Source organism: Caretta caretta, chromosome 12, assembly GCF_965140235.1.
Source record: "Caretta caretta isolate rCarCar2 chromosome 12, rCarCar1.hap1, whole genome shotgun sequence".
NCBI lineage: Eukaryota > Metazoa > Chordata > Testudines > Cheloniidae > Caretta > Caretta caretta.
The window spans coordinates 16,788,224-16,802,747 of NC_134217.1; the positions used below are offsets into that span (position 1 = coordinate 16,788,224).

At 43.7% G+C, this 14,524-nt stretch overlaps 1 protein-coding gene across 4 annotated transcripts in view; it reads right to left on the minus strand.

The window, feature by feature from the left end:
* Positions 1-14,524, minus strand: part of ADCY7 (adenylate cyclase 7) — a 121,635-nt gene that overhangs the window by 79,686 nt on the left and 27,425 nt on the right. Inside the window, exon 1 of one of the 4 annotated variants that reach the window (XM_075118368.1) lies at positions 2,722-2,757. The exons of the other annotated variants lie outside the window; for them this stretch is intronic. The gene's annotated coding sequence lies outside the window, so the exon portion shown is untranslated. Of the gene's footprint in view, positions 1-2,721; positions 2,758-14,524 lie in introns of those variants that run through there. 4 annotated transcript variants of the gene reach the window in all.

Genomic DNA, 14,524 nt, shown 5'->3' on the forward strand with positions numbered 1-14,524 from the left:
GGCCCCTCTAACAGCCCTGCTCTCTGGCTGTTCAAATTCAGCCTCCAGGTGTTGAACCTCCAAGTTCCATGCCTGAGTGAATCGTTCACCCTTCCTTTCACAAACGCTATGGAGGGTAGAGCAAGCGGATATAACTGTGGGGATGCTGTCATCGTCCAGGTCAAGCTTCCCATACAGAGAGCGCCAGTGGCCCTTTAAACGGCCAAAAGCACACTCCAGTCATTCTGCACTTGCTCAGCCTGTTGTTGAACCATTCCTTGCTGTGGTCAAGGCTCCCTGTGTAGGGTTTCATGAGCCATGGCATTAAAGGGTAAGTGGGGTCTCCAAGGATCACAATGGGCATTTCGACTTCCCCTATGGCGATCTTCTGGTCTGGGAAAAAAGTCCCGGCTTGCAGCTTCCTGAACAGGCCAGTGTTCCAAAAGATGCGTGCGTCATGCACCTTTCCGGGCCAGCCTGCGTTAATGTCAATGAAACCCCCATGGTGATCCACAAGCACCTGGAGAACCATAGAGAAATACCCCTTCCGATTAATGTACTCGGAGGCTAGGTGGGCTGGTGCCAGAATTGGAATATGCATGCCATCTATCGTCCCTCCGCAGTTAGGGAAACCCACTTGTGCAAAGCCATCCACAATGTCATGCACGTTACCCGGAATCACAGTTCTTCTGAGCATGATGCGATTAATGGCCCCACAAACTTGCATCAACACGATTCCAGCAGTCAACTTCCCCACTCCAAACCGGTTAGCGACCGATCGGTAGGTGTCTGGAGTTGCCAGCTTCCAGATTGCAATAGCCACCCGCTTCTCCACAGTCAGGGCAGCTCTCAATCTCATGTCCTCGCGCAGCAGGGCGGGGGTGAGCTCCTCACACAGTCCCATGAAAGTGGCTTTTCTCATCCGAAAGTTCTGCAACCGCTGCTCGTCATCCCAGGTTTGCAGGACGATGTGATCCCTCCACTCAGTGCTGGTTTCCTGAGCCCAAAAGCGGCGTTCCACGGTGGTGAGCATGTCCATGAATGCCACAAGCAATCTCGTTCATATGCATTACTTGAGTCGATATCATCATCGGAGCCCTCACTGTCACTTTGGATAAGGAATAACTCGACTGCCAAACGTGACGTGCTGGCAAGACTTGTCAGCATACTCCTCAGCAGTTCGAGATCCATTCCCGCAGACTGAAAGGGAAGACAGAGCGCACAGTACAAAAATCGTTGAAAGATGGCGCCAAATATGGACGGAAGCACAGGGATTGCTGGGATGCAAGCCGATGCATCACGGGGCATTAGGACAGGACCCAGAATGCCCCCCGCCCCCTTCCCACAAGCCACAGCGCCAGAATGGGAAGAGGTGCTCTGTGGGATAGCTGCCCATAATGCACCGCTCCCAATGCTGCTTCAAGTGCCACAAACGTGGCCACGCCAGTGCGCTTGCAGCTGTCAGCGTGGACAGAGTGCGGCGCTTTCCCTACTGCGCTCTCCAAAGGCGGGTTTAACTCACAGCGCTCTACATCTGCAAGGGTAGCCATGCCCTCAGAGTGTCACAATGACATACAAGGTAGAACAGATTGTTTAGCATAAGTAGTTAACACACATTTCAACTGACCATTCAAGGTGAAGTGGCCATTATTTGGCTGACCACATTTCAGGCATTTTGTTAAAGCTTCAGTGATAGATTTCTCGGTCATTCCAGGAACAAGAAATCTTTCCAAATCAATGTAACACTTCAGTGTGGGCTCTCCAAAACATCCTAAAAGAGCTGGGTGTCTAAGGATTTGTCTATGCTTACAGCGCCCCAGCTTGGAGCAGCTGCGCTGCTGCAGCACTTAGCGAAGATGCTATTTGCACCAACGGGAGAGGTTCTCCCATCAGCACTCCCGTTGACAGAGCGCTGTCTACACCAGGGGTTAGGTCGGTATAACTACATCACTCGGGGTGGGGATTTTCCACACCTCTGAGCAACGTAGTTATACCAACGTAACATACATTGGTAGTGTAGACCAAGCCCGAGGTTGAGACATTCAAAGTTTCCTAAGGGAGCTAATGCAGCAACCTCTACTTGTAACATTAAATTACCTCTAGGAAAAGGATATTATTGGGTGAAACCCTGGTACCATTAAAATAAGTGGCAAAACTCTCAGTGATAGTAGGGCCAAGATTCCACCCAGTCTCATTACAGTACATGGAATTTTTATGATGAACTGAAAGTACAACGTTCACTAGCTCCCCTGCTCTAGCAAACACTTATGCATGTGAACAACTTTATGTTCAAATGGGGAAGTTGCTCATGTGCAAAAAAGTGTTTGCAGGATCAGACCCAACAAGTATTTAACAGCAAATAAAGACACTGAAAAGAAAAAAGTAGCAAGTGTGAGAAATATACAAAATATTTTAGTTTACAGGACAGAACAAAAAAAAAGGTTTTATGTATGTTTGTGAAGAACAGCTTTCAAGAGACAAAGGAACATTAGCATTCTGTGTCTTGCTGCTCATCAAGAGAGGTGAGTTTCAGGAAATAAAGCGACATGCAGCCTGTGTACTTTAAACCACTTTCTGATCTGCAAGTCAGACAAACCACTCTGCATTCAGCACTAACCACAGACACCTATTTCCCTAGCAACAGTTTGCAGGCCAATTTCACTTTGACTGAAGAAGATTTAACAAGTTACATAAGGAGCACTGCACGTTGGTGCTGTAACAGCAGCTGGTTTTCACACTTACCCAAATGTTATTTACGTAGTATTGAATGGGCCAATACTTTGCTGCAATTACAGAACCTAAGACAAAAAATTAGAAATAGAAGTGACTAATCCATATTAAACAGTAACGTTAAAAAACACAAACTTTGTTTAGCCAAGTTTTAATATAAAGCAGATTTCTCTTTATTCTTCAACAGCACATTTAGTCTGTTATTTTATTAGAGCAAACCTTTCCTTTGTCCAACGAGATTTGAGAATTGGATTAGATAGCAAAAGAACAAGACAACACAGCAATTAAGTGTTAACTTTAGGGATATTTTACTAGCTACAGAAATTAACAAATTTTATATAACCATTAATATCCCAAATCTATAGAAATCCCAAACTGTGTAGATGACCTAAAGAAGAGCTCTGTGTAAACTCAAAAGCTCATCTCTTTCACCAACAGAAGTTGGTCCAATAAAAGATATTACCTCGCCCATTTTGTCTCTCTAATATCCTGGGACCAACACAACTACAATACTGAATACAGGATAGATAGTGTCTGTATTAATAAACCCTAGGCTTATACTGGACCAATTGTAACATCTGTCTGATTCACAATACACATTTCCAAACTTATTTGATCCTTACCAGATCTAATCAAGACATCGGGTCATTGACTGAACTTTCACTGGCATGGTATTAACTACATTTTGGAAACACAAATTTAATTACATGGTATTTATGTCAATAGTGTTAACAATACATTGGAGGGAAGAAAAAGGGAATAGGAAATGACAAAAAGGAAAAAGTCAAGTCAAACAAAACCAGTTATGAGATGTATTTGCTATCCTGACCTGTAAGTTTATTTTTTATTCAAAACATGAATGATACTTTAAAGATACTTGCTGTAATAACTGTTTAAAAATATTTAAAAAAATACAAAGAGAATTACTCAAGCACTGCATGGTTACCAGCTGTGGAATCTTCCAATTAGTTCAAAGCATACCCCTGTCAAGGTTCCTTCCCCACTCTGAACTCTAGGGCACAGATGTGGGGACCTGCATGAAAACCCCCCTAAGCTTATTTTTACCAGCTTAGGTTAAAACTTCCCCAAGGTACAAACTATTTTACCTTTTGCCCCCGGACTTTATTGCTGCCACCACCAAGCGTCTAACAAATATATAACAGGGAAAGAGCCCGCTTGGAAACGTCTTTCCCCGCAAAATCCTCCCAAACCCTACACCCCCTTTCCTGGGGAAGGCTTGATAAAAATCCTCACCAATTTGCATAGGTGAACAAAGACCCAAACCCTTGGATCTTAAGAACAATGAAAAAGCAATCAGGTTCTTAAAAGAAGAATTTTAATTGAAGAGAAAAAGTAAAAGAATCACCTCTGTAAAATCAGGATGGTAAATACCTTACAGGGTAATCCGATTCAAAACATAGAGAATCCCTCTAGGCAAAACCTTAAGTTACAAAAAGACACAAAAACAAGAATATACATTCCATTCAGCACAGCTTATTTTCTCAGCCATTTAAACAAAGCAGAATCTAACACATATCTAGCTAGATTACTTACTAAGTTCTAAGACTCCATTCCTTTTCTGTTCCTGGCAAAAACAACACACGGACAAAGAGAACCTTTGTTTCTCCCCCCCTCCAGCTTTCAAAGTATCTTGTCTCCTCATTGGTCATTTTGGTCAGGTGCCAGCAAGGTTATCCTAGCTTCTTAACCCTTTACAGGTGAAAGGGTTTTTCCTCTGGCCAGGAGTGATTTTAAAGATGTTTACCCTTCCCTTTATATTTATGACAGCTCCCCACAAGCCTACTTCAGAACTGATCTCAGTTCTACGAGTTTTTGTGTTTTTTAAACCAGTCTATACAAAAGTTGGGATGGAGTCATGAAGAAAGTATGTATGGGCAGTTTACATAGGACTGGCATAGTACGATAACATGACTCCCGTACTGAATACTATCTTCAGTATTATGGAGAGGCAGCTGCCTCTGTATAATTGTAGTTTCAGCCAACTTCTGTGATAAATCCCTATTTTAGCACCCCCATAACTTTGGCTTGAGACTTGTTACGTTTACACCAAGTTCAATGATTTTCTTTAGTCTTTGAAGAAACAGTCACTTTTAAACTAGAGCTCATTAAAAATGACTCTGAATAGAAATGTTGATATTTACCTTATGTCTGTCTCTACGTGCTAAAACGTGGTTTTTCATTTGGTTTATCGGGAACAGCGCTGGGCATAGTGTTCTTATCAAGTGTAAATGTTGTGTGTGCGCACATGTGTAGATGTAGTATATTTTACCATAACAAGCTTAATGCTGAACAAAAATAAATGCTATTCTTTCAGCAGTATTTTCAAAATATATACACACCACAAAACATTTTGGAAAATAAAAAAAATTAAATATGCACATTAATGACACATCATTGGTCAACATCCAAAGCAGGTCCTCAAACACATATACTTTTTCCATATCCTGATAAAGTTATACACTTTCCCACTCAACTGTCGATACAAAATTATTCTCAGCAACAGTAATTGTAAATACTTTACAAAAGAATTCTCCATGAAACAAAAGGAACCAAACTTCAGACTGCCACGCTGGAGCATAGCTTCGCAGGAATATGATATGGAGATCAATCATACTGAGGGTTGGAGAACAAGCTACCCGACACCCTGTCCAGAAAAGAGGGGACAGAGGTGAAGTTTACGTCATGGCCAATGAACAAAACTCCACCAACAAACTCACAAGAGGAGGTGTGACAGTCAAGGTCCAGCCACCCCAATGGGAAAAAAGGGTGGTCTGAACCCTAAAAATAAGCAATTGAGTCAACCGATTGTAGACAATGTTATGGTGTATAAACATATGCCAAGTAAGATCTTTTATGAAAGCTTGTAATGCCCTGAACTTGAGATCATTAAGAGAGATGTATACAGGTTATGGCCACGAATGTATGCATGTATATAGATGCAGAAAATTGTAATTTTAACTATAGTGCAACTGCATCATCACCTCACAGCAGTGTGGTGAGGCAATCAGGCAGGGAAGGCACCTCCCAGGCCAGGTGTTTACATAAAACCAGCTCCAAGAACTTAGCATTGTCCAGCCAGATACAGACAATGGTGGAACATTAAAGGTAATGGGAAAACACTGAAACAACTTGAAACTGAAAAGAAAAACCCAGGGCTTGTCTACACTGGCACTTTACAGCGCTGAAACTTGCAGCGCTGGGGGGGTGAGGGCTCTGGCTAGGGGTGCAGGCTCTGGGGTGGGGCTGGGAATGAGGGGTTTGGAGTGCAGGAGGTGGCTCAAGGCTGGGGCAGAGCGCTTTGGGGTGGGGCCAGGGATGAGGGGTTCAGGGTGCAGGAGGAGGCTCTGACTGGGATGAGGGGTTCAGTGTGTGGGAGGGGGCTCAGGACTGGGGCAGAGGGTGGGGGGGTGAGGTCTTTGGGGTGGGGCCGGGGATGACGGGCTTGGGGTGCAGCAGCTCTCTCGACGCCATATGCACACGAGAGAGAACAAGAGAAGTTAAAGGACCATCACATTCTATAATTTAAGCTATTTTAAAAAGAACCAAAGCACAGCATTATGGAGCAATCCAGCTCCTGCTTCTTGTAACTCATTGAGCTTCAATATCTTCCTTGCTTCATTTCAATTTTTTGTTCCATTTGAACTCCTTGAGCTATTCAGCTTCCTGCCCACAAATGTAATATATTATACGCTCATCTCCTAGATACATCTGCATTACCTGACTCCCTGAACAGAGTACAGATCACTTGGGAGCAATATTTTGTCAATCCAGTCTCTTAAACAGAGGAAGTTTAAATTTGAATGTGCGTTTTTTCCTTTACAGTCAACCTCAGTGTGACACCAGAAACACTCCGTGATTTTCTCGTATTATCTCTAGTGCACTGATAGGTTTCAACGTATCCAGCATTGCTGACATGCTTTTAAATCTCAGTGTCTACTGCTTTTCCACATGGCACAAGAACTGAAATCAGAGCCTTGTTTACACTCAACCTACTGTTTGCAATTTCATGTCGAAGGTTAGATACTGGAGAGTTCATTTTTAATCCTTTAGTGAGCAAAACTTAGCTCACATTCCAAAGGTTATGAACTGCTATGATTTTATTTAAGAAACACCAACAATTAAGCAACACTGTCAGTCTAGGCTATTTTAAAGAATACACACACGATTTACCCTCACAGATTTCATGGAAGCATTTTGTATAAATTTAGCGTGAGAATTACTGAAGCCCAAACCTCCCTCACCTAACATGCTGTTGTTGTTAATTATTTGTATTACAGTAAGGCACAGAGATTCGACAGTGGCCAATGCCAGGTTCCCCAGAGGGAATGAACAGAACAGGTAATCATCAAGTGATCCATCCCGTCGCCCATTCCCAGCTCCTGGCAAAGAGAGGCTAGGGACACCAAACCTGCCCATCCTAGCTAACAGTCATTGATGGATCTGTCCTCCATGAATTTACCTAGTACTTTTTTGAACCGTTATAGCCTTGGCCTTCACAACATCCTCTTGCAAGGAGTTCCACAGGTTGACTGTGCATTGTATGAAAAAATACTTCCGTTTGTTTTAAATCTGCTGCCTATTAATTTCATTTGGTGGCCCCTAGTTCTTGTGTTAGGAGAAGGAGTAAATAACACTTCCTTAATTACTTTCTCCACATCACTCATGATTTTATAGACCTTTATCATATCCCCCCTTAGTCATATCTTTTCCAAGCTGAAAAGCCCGTCTTATTCATCTCTCCTCATACGGCAGCCATTCCATACCCCTAATCATTTTTGTTGCCCTTTCCTGAATCTTTTCCAAGTCCAATATATCTTTTTTGAGATGGGGCAACCATTCTGCATGCAGCATTCAAGATGTGGGCATAGCATGGATTTATATAGAGGCAATATGGTATTTTCTGTCTTATTATCTACCCCTTTCTTAATGATTCCCAACATTCTTTTTTGCTTTTTTGACTGCCACTGCACACTGAGTGGGTGTTTTCAGAGAACTAGCCACAATGACTCCAAGATCTCTTTCTTGAGTGATAACAGCTAATTTTGACCCCATCATTTTATATATGTAGTTGGGATTATGTTTTCCAATGTGCATTACTTTGCATTTATCAACATTGAATTTCATCTGCCATTTTGCACAAAGAAAAGGAGTACTTGTGGCACCTTAGAGACTAACCAATTTATTTGAGCATAAGCTTTCATGTGCTGTTGCCCAGTCACCCAGTTTTGAGAGATCCTTTTGTAGCTCTTTGCAGTCTGTCTGGGATTTAACTATCTTGATTAGTTTTGAATCATCTGCAAATTTTGCCACCTCACTGTTTATCCCTTTTTCCTGATCATTTATGAATATGTTAAATAGAACTGGGTTCAGTAAAGACCCCTGGGGGACACCACTATTTACCTCTCTCCAGTCTGAAGACGGACCATTTATTCCTACCCTTTGTTTCCTATCTTTTAACCAGTTACCAATCTGTGAGAGAACCTTCCCTCTTATCCCATGACTGCTTACTTTGCTTAAGAGCTTTTGGTGAGTGACCTTGTCAAAGGCTTTTTGAAAACCTAAATACACTATATCCACTGGATTCCCCTGGTCCACATGCTTGTTGACCCCCCTCAAAGAATGCTAGTAGATTGTAAAGGAAATCATGCCTCACCAAAAACCATGTTGACTATTCCCCAACAATTTATGTTCATCTATGTGTCTGACAATTTTGCTCTTTACTCTTGTTTCAACCAGTTTGCCCAATATCAAGAGGTACCACAACATCTCAATATCAAAGGTGGTACAAAAACATTCCCCAAGGATAACAGGAACACACTGACCCCCTCCTAAAGGATAAAGTCAGGATGACAGTACGTAATAAAAATGTTTTTATTGAACCAACATGTACAAGGTGATGGGTGATAACCAGCCACATCGGGGGGCAGTAACTACGGCAAAGGCAGTACGTAATTTTTTTGTATCAGGCCAGTGTATAAAGATTTATCTCAGAGGGACTATCTTTGTCCAGCTGACATGGGAACGGAAAGTCCCACCATTCACCGAGCTGCATCCATTGTCACGGCATAGAGGTCTTAATATCCTTGTAGAGTCTGCCAGGTGCTATTACCATGCTTCGCCGACAATAAACCTAGCCTGGTGCCTTCGTACCTTAACGGATCTTGTGGTCATTGGGCAGTTCGCTCGAGGTCTGCTGTGCTGGCTGTCTGCACTGAGCTGGAGCAGCACACAGGGAAAATACACACAAGCAACCAAATATCTAACAACAATACCCACCCTGGACCTGATCTTTTCCAGAAATAAAGATGAGGTATCATCAGAGATTGAGCTATCAGAAGAAGAATCACTGGAACAAACTGAAAATTTAAAAAGCAATAAGTCACTTGAGCCAAATGGTATACATCTAAGAATTCTGAAAGACTTCAGGTATGAAGTAGGACAGGTAGATACGCTGGAGGGTAGGGATAGGGTACAGAGGGACCTAGACAAATTGGAGAATTGGGCCAAAAGAAATCTGATGAGGTTCAACAAGGGCAAGTGCAGAGTCCTGCACTTAGGAGGGAAGAATCCCATGCACCACTACAGACTAGGGACCAAATGGCTTGGCAGCAGTTCTGCAGAAAAGGACCTAAGGGTTACAGTGGACAAGAAGCTGGATATGAGTCAACCATGTGCCCTTGTTGCCAAGAAGGCCAATGGCATTTTGGGATGTATAAGTAGGGGCATTGCCAGCAGATTGAGGGACGTGATCGTTCCCCTCTATTCGACATTGGTGAGGCCTCATCTGGAGTACTGTGTCCAGTTTTGGGCCCTGCACTACAAGAAGGATGTGGATAAATTGGAGAGAGTCCAGCGGAGGGCAACAAAAATGATTGGGGGACTGGAACACATGACTTATGAGGAGAGGCTGAGGGAACTGGGATTGTTTAGTCTGCAGAAGAGAAGAATGAGGGGGGTTTGATAGCTGCTTTCAACTACCTGAAAGGGGGTTCCAAAGAGGATGGCTCTAGACTGTTCTCCGTGGTAGCAGATGACAGAACAAGGAGTAATGGTCTCAAGTTGCAGTGGGGGAGATTTAGGTTGGATATTAGGGAAAACTTTTTCACTAGGATAGTGGTGAAGCACTGGAATGGGTTACCTAGGGAGGTGGTGGAATCTCCTTCCTTAGAAGTTTTTAAGGTCAGGCTTGACAAAGCCCTGGCTGGGATGATTTAATTGGGGATCGGTCCTGCTTTGAGCAGGGGGTTGGACTAGATGACCTCCTGAGGTCCCTTCCAACCCTGATATTCTATGATTCTATTTGAGCTGCTAACAATATAGCCTCTCATTAAAATCACCTGCTATTCCACAGGATTGGAAGGTTGAAAATGCTGTCCCTAAAATTTAAAAGAAGACACAAGGGGTGACCCAGGGAATTACAGACTAGCCAGCTTTACATCTGTACCTGACAAACTGGTTGAAATAATAATTAAAAATAGAATAATGAAGCACCTGGAAGATTATGATAAGATCTAACCAGCATGGCTTCTGCAAATAAAAAAATTTCACTAATCTATTAGAGTTGTTTTGAATACATCAATAGACTAGTGGATAAAAACTTGTTGACATAATTTATTTAGACTTTCAAAAGGCCTTTGATAAGGTCTCTCACATGACGCTAATAAAGAAACTAAGCAGTCATGGGGTGAGAGGCTAAGTATTGTCATGGATCAAAAACCACCTCGAAGATAAAATAAAGAGTACGATTAAATGGTCAATTTTCACCATGGCAAAAGGCTACCAGTAGGGTACCTCAAAGTTCCATATCAAGTCCGATGTTGTTTAATATGTTTATTAGTAATTTAGAAATGGGAGTGAGTAATGAGTTAGCAAAATCTGGAGAGGATACAGACTTATTTATGTTGTCCAAAATCAGAGAGGACTGTAAAGAACTTCAGAGACCTAACCAAGCTAGGTCACTGGGTAATATGGTGGCAAATGAAGTTAAATGTTGATATATGAAAAGTAATACACACCAGAAGGAAAAATTAAAGTAGTCATACTCCTTACAAAACTCTAAATTAACAGTATTATAATACCATAATATAAACCAATGCTCTCCCCTCATTTTGAGTACTGTGTAATGTACTCCCTATCCCCACCATCTCAAAAAGGATACTGCAGAATCAGATGGAGAAGAGCAACAAGAATTATTAGAACTAAGGAAAAAAATCTATCATCTGAAAATTAGAAAGATCAGGATTGTTTACCAAAACAACAGTGGTCCTTATTACAGAATTTAAAATAAGAAGGGTATAACAGAAGGCAGATAAGGAGTTTTGGCCTCCTGTCTCACAACACAAGAACAAGGGAACATTCAATTAAATTAAAAGATGGCAAATTCAAAATTTATAAAAGGAAACACTTTATCACATGGTATGAAATTAAACTCTGGGACTCAATGCCATAGGAAGTAGTTAAGACTTCATAGTACATTCTCAGCAAGTTTCAAAAACAGATTGGACATTTTTGTGGATAACAAGAATACTAAATTCTGGTCTACACTATGAGTTTATGTCGGATTTAGCAGCGTTAAATCCAAATTAACCCTGCACCCATCACACAATGAAGCCATTTTTTCAACATAAAGGGCTTTTAAAACAGATTTCTGTACTCCTCCCCAACGAGGGGATTAGCGCTGAAATCGACATTGCCATTTTGAATTAGGATTAGTGTGGACGCAATTCGAAGGTATTGGCCTCCGGGAACTATCCCGCAGTGCACCATTGTGACCTCTCTGGACAGCACTCTGAACTCAGATGCACTGGCCAGGTGTACAGGAAAAGCCCTGGGGAACTTTTGAATCTCATTTCCTGTTTGACCAGGCGAGCTCATCAGCACAGGTGACCATGCAGTCCCAGAATCAAAAAAGAGCTCCAGCATGGACCGAATGGGAGGTACTGGATCTGATTGCTGTATGGGGGAGTTGCAGTGGGGGAGGTTTAGATTGGATATTAGGAAAAACTTTTTCACTAAGAGGGTGGTGAAACACTGGAATGCGTTACCTAGGGAGGTGGTAGAATCTCCTTCCTTAGAGGTTTTTAAGGTCAGGCTTGACAAAGCCCTGGCTGGGATGATTTAACTGGGAATTGGTCCTGCTTCGAGCAGGGGGTTGGACTAGATGACCTTCAGGGGTCCCTTCCAACCCTGATATTCTATGATTCTATGGGGAGAGGAATCCATGCTATCAGAACTACGTTCCAAAAGATGAAATGCCAAAACATTTCAAAATATCTCAGAGGCCATGAGGGACAGAGGCTAGAACAGGGACGCAACACACATGCCACGTGAAACTTAAGGAGCTCAGACAAGCTTACCAGAAAACCAAAGAATCAAATGGACACTCCAGGACAGAGCCCCAGAAATGCCACTTCTACGCTGAGCTGCATGCAATTCTGGGGGGGGGGGGCCGCCACCACTATCCCACCCCTGTCCGTGGACTCCAATGATGGGGTACTCTCTGCCATGGCTGAGGATTTTGCAAATGGGGAAGATGAGGAGGAGGACGACGAGCATGGAGAGAGCAAACCGTTCTCCCCGACAGTGAGGATCTTTTTATCACCCTGACTGAAATACCCAACCAACCGAACGAAGCCAGAGAAGGGACCTCAGGTAAGTGTACCTTTTAAAATATAATACATGTTATAAAAGCAAGCGTTTTTTAATGATTAAGTAGCCCTGAGGACTTGGGATGCATTTGTGGCCAATACTGCTACTGGAAAAGTCTGTTAACGTGTCTGGGGATGGAGCGGAAATCCTCCAAGGACATCCCCATGAAGCTCTCCTGGAGGTACTCTAAAAGCCTTTGCAGAAGGTTTCTGGGGAGATCAGCCTTATTCCGTCCTCCATGGTAGGACACTATCACGCCATGCTAGTAGCAAGTAATCTGGTATCATTGCATGACAAAGCCTGGCAGTGTATGGTCCCGGCGTTTGCTGGCATTCAAGCAACATCCGTTCTTTATCTCTCTGTGTTATCCTCGGGAGAGTGATATCGTTCATGGTAACCTGGTTGAAATAGGGGAATTTGATTCAGGGGACATTCAGAGGTGCTCGTTCCTACTGCGCTGTTTGCCTGTGGCTGAAAAGAAATCCTCCCCGCAGTTAGCAACGCGGTGGGAGGGGGGGCCATTGGCGCTGAGCTGTTCGCATTTGGCTAGCAGGGATCTTCTCTGATACTGGCCACGTGGTGGGGGGAGGGGAAAAGCGATCATCCCAGAGAATTGGATGGGGGAGGGGGTTAGTTTGGTTTCTGCTGCTGCACGTTAACAGGAAAACTGCAGCACTAAATGGCCAACTCAACAGGCTTTGATTGGTATGGGAAAGGAGGGCACTGCTGTTATGAAGGTTGCAGAAGCCGAAAGACTATGGCTTACCATGGCCACCTGCAAGCCAAATTCTGTTGCTCGGCCCTGCGTGTGTGATCTCTAACACCAAAGCCGCAGGCACTCAATATAAGACGCAAAATGTGACCTTGTACCAAAATCACATGTGCTATGTAATGTGAATACCCACAGTCTTGTTCACTGTGAAAGAGTATAGCCATTGTTCTGTAAAATGTATGTTTTTAAATACTTCACTCCCTCTTTTTTCCTCCAGCAGCTGCAAATGTTTCAAGCCTCCCTCCTCCGTCCCAAAGGCTATCTCAGATAAGGCAGTGAAAAAAAACGCACAGGCGATGAAATGTTCTCTGAGCTCATGCAGTCGTCCGGCACTGATAAGAGCTGTGTGAAGGGACACAATAGCAGAGTACAGGACGGTGGCTGATTAACATGAGGAGACATGGCGGCAGGAAGATCAGAGGCAGCATGAAGAAACGCTGGGGCTACTGCGGGATCAAATGGACATGCTCCGGCGTCTGGTGGAGGTTCATGAACGGCAGCAGGATCACAGACTGCCACTGCAGCCCCTGTTTAACCGCCCTCCCTCCTCCCCAAGTTCCATAGCCTCCTCACCCAGATTCCCAAGAACGCGAGGGAGGCGGGGGGGGGGGGGGGGGGGGAGGCTCCGGGCACCTAACCACTCCACCCCAGTGGACAGTCCAAGCAACAGAAGGTTGTCATTCAAGAAGTTTTAAAGTGGCCTTTTCCTTCCCTCCCCTACACCCCACCCGGGCTACCTTGTGAGTTATCTCCCTATTTTTATAATCAATTAATAAAGCATACATGTTTTTTTAAAGGATAGTCACTATTTCCTTTGCAAGCAAGCTGTGATCGAAGGCAGTAGGGCGGGTGACTTACAGGGAATTAGAGTCATCCAAGGGGGCTGGTTTTCATCAAGGAGAAACAAACAGAAGTGTCACACAGTACCCTGGCCAGTCATGAAACTGGTTTTCAAAGCTTCTCTGATGCGCAGCGCTTCCTGCTGTGCTCTTCTAACTGCCCTGGTGTCTGGCTGCGCATATTCAGCAGCCAGGCGATTTGCATCAACCTCCTACCCCACCATAAACATCTCCCCCTTACTCTCACGGAGATTGTGGAGCACACAGCAAGCAGCAATAACAATGGGAATACTGGTTTCGCTGAGGTCTGAGTGAGTCAGTAAACTGAGCCAGCGCACCTTTAAATGTCCAAATACACACTCTACCACCATTCTGCACTTGCTCAGCCAATATTGAACAGCTCCTTACTACTGTCCAGGGTGCCTGTATACAGCTTCATGAGCCAGGGCATTAAGGGGTAGGCTGGGTCCCCAAGGATAACTATAGGCATTTCAACATTCCCAACAGTTATTTTCTGGTCTGGGAAGTAAATCCC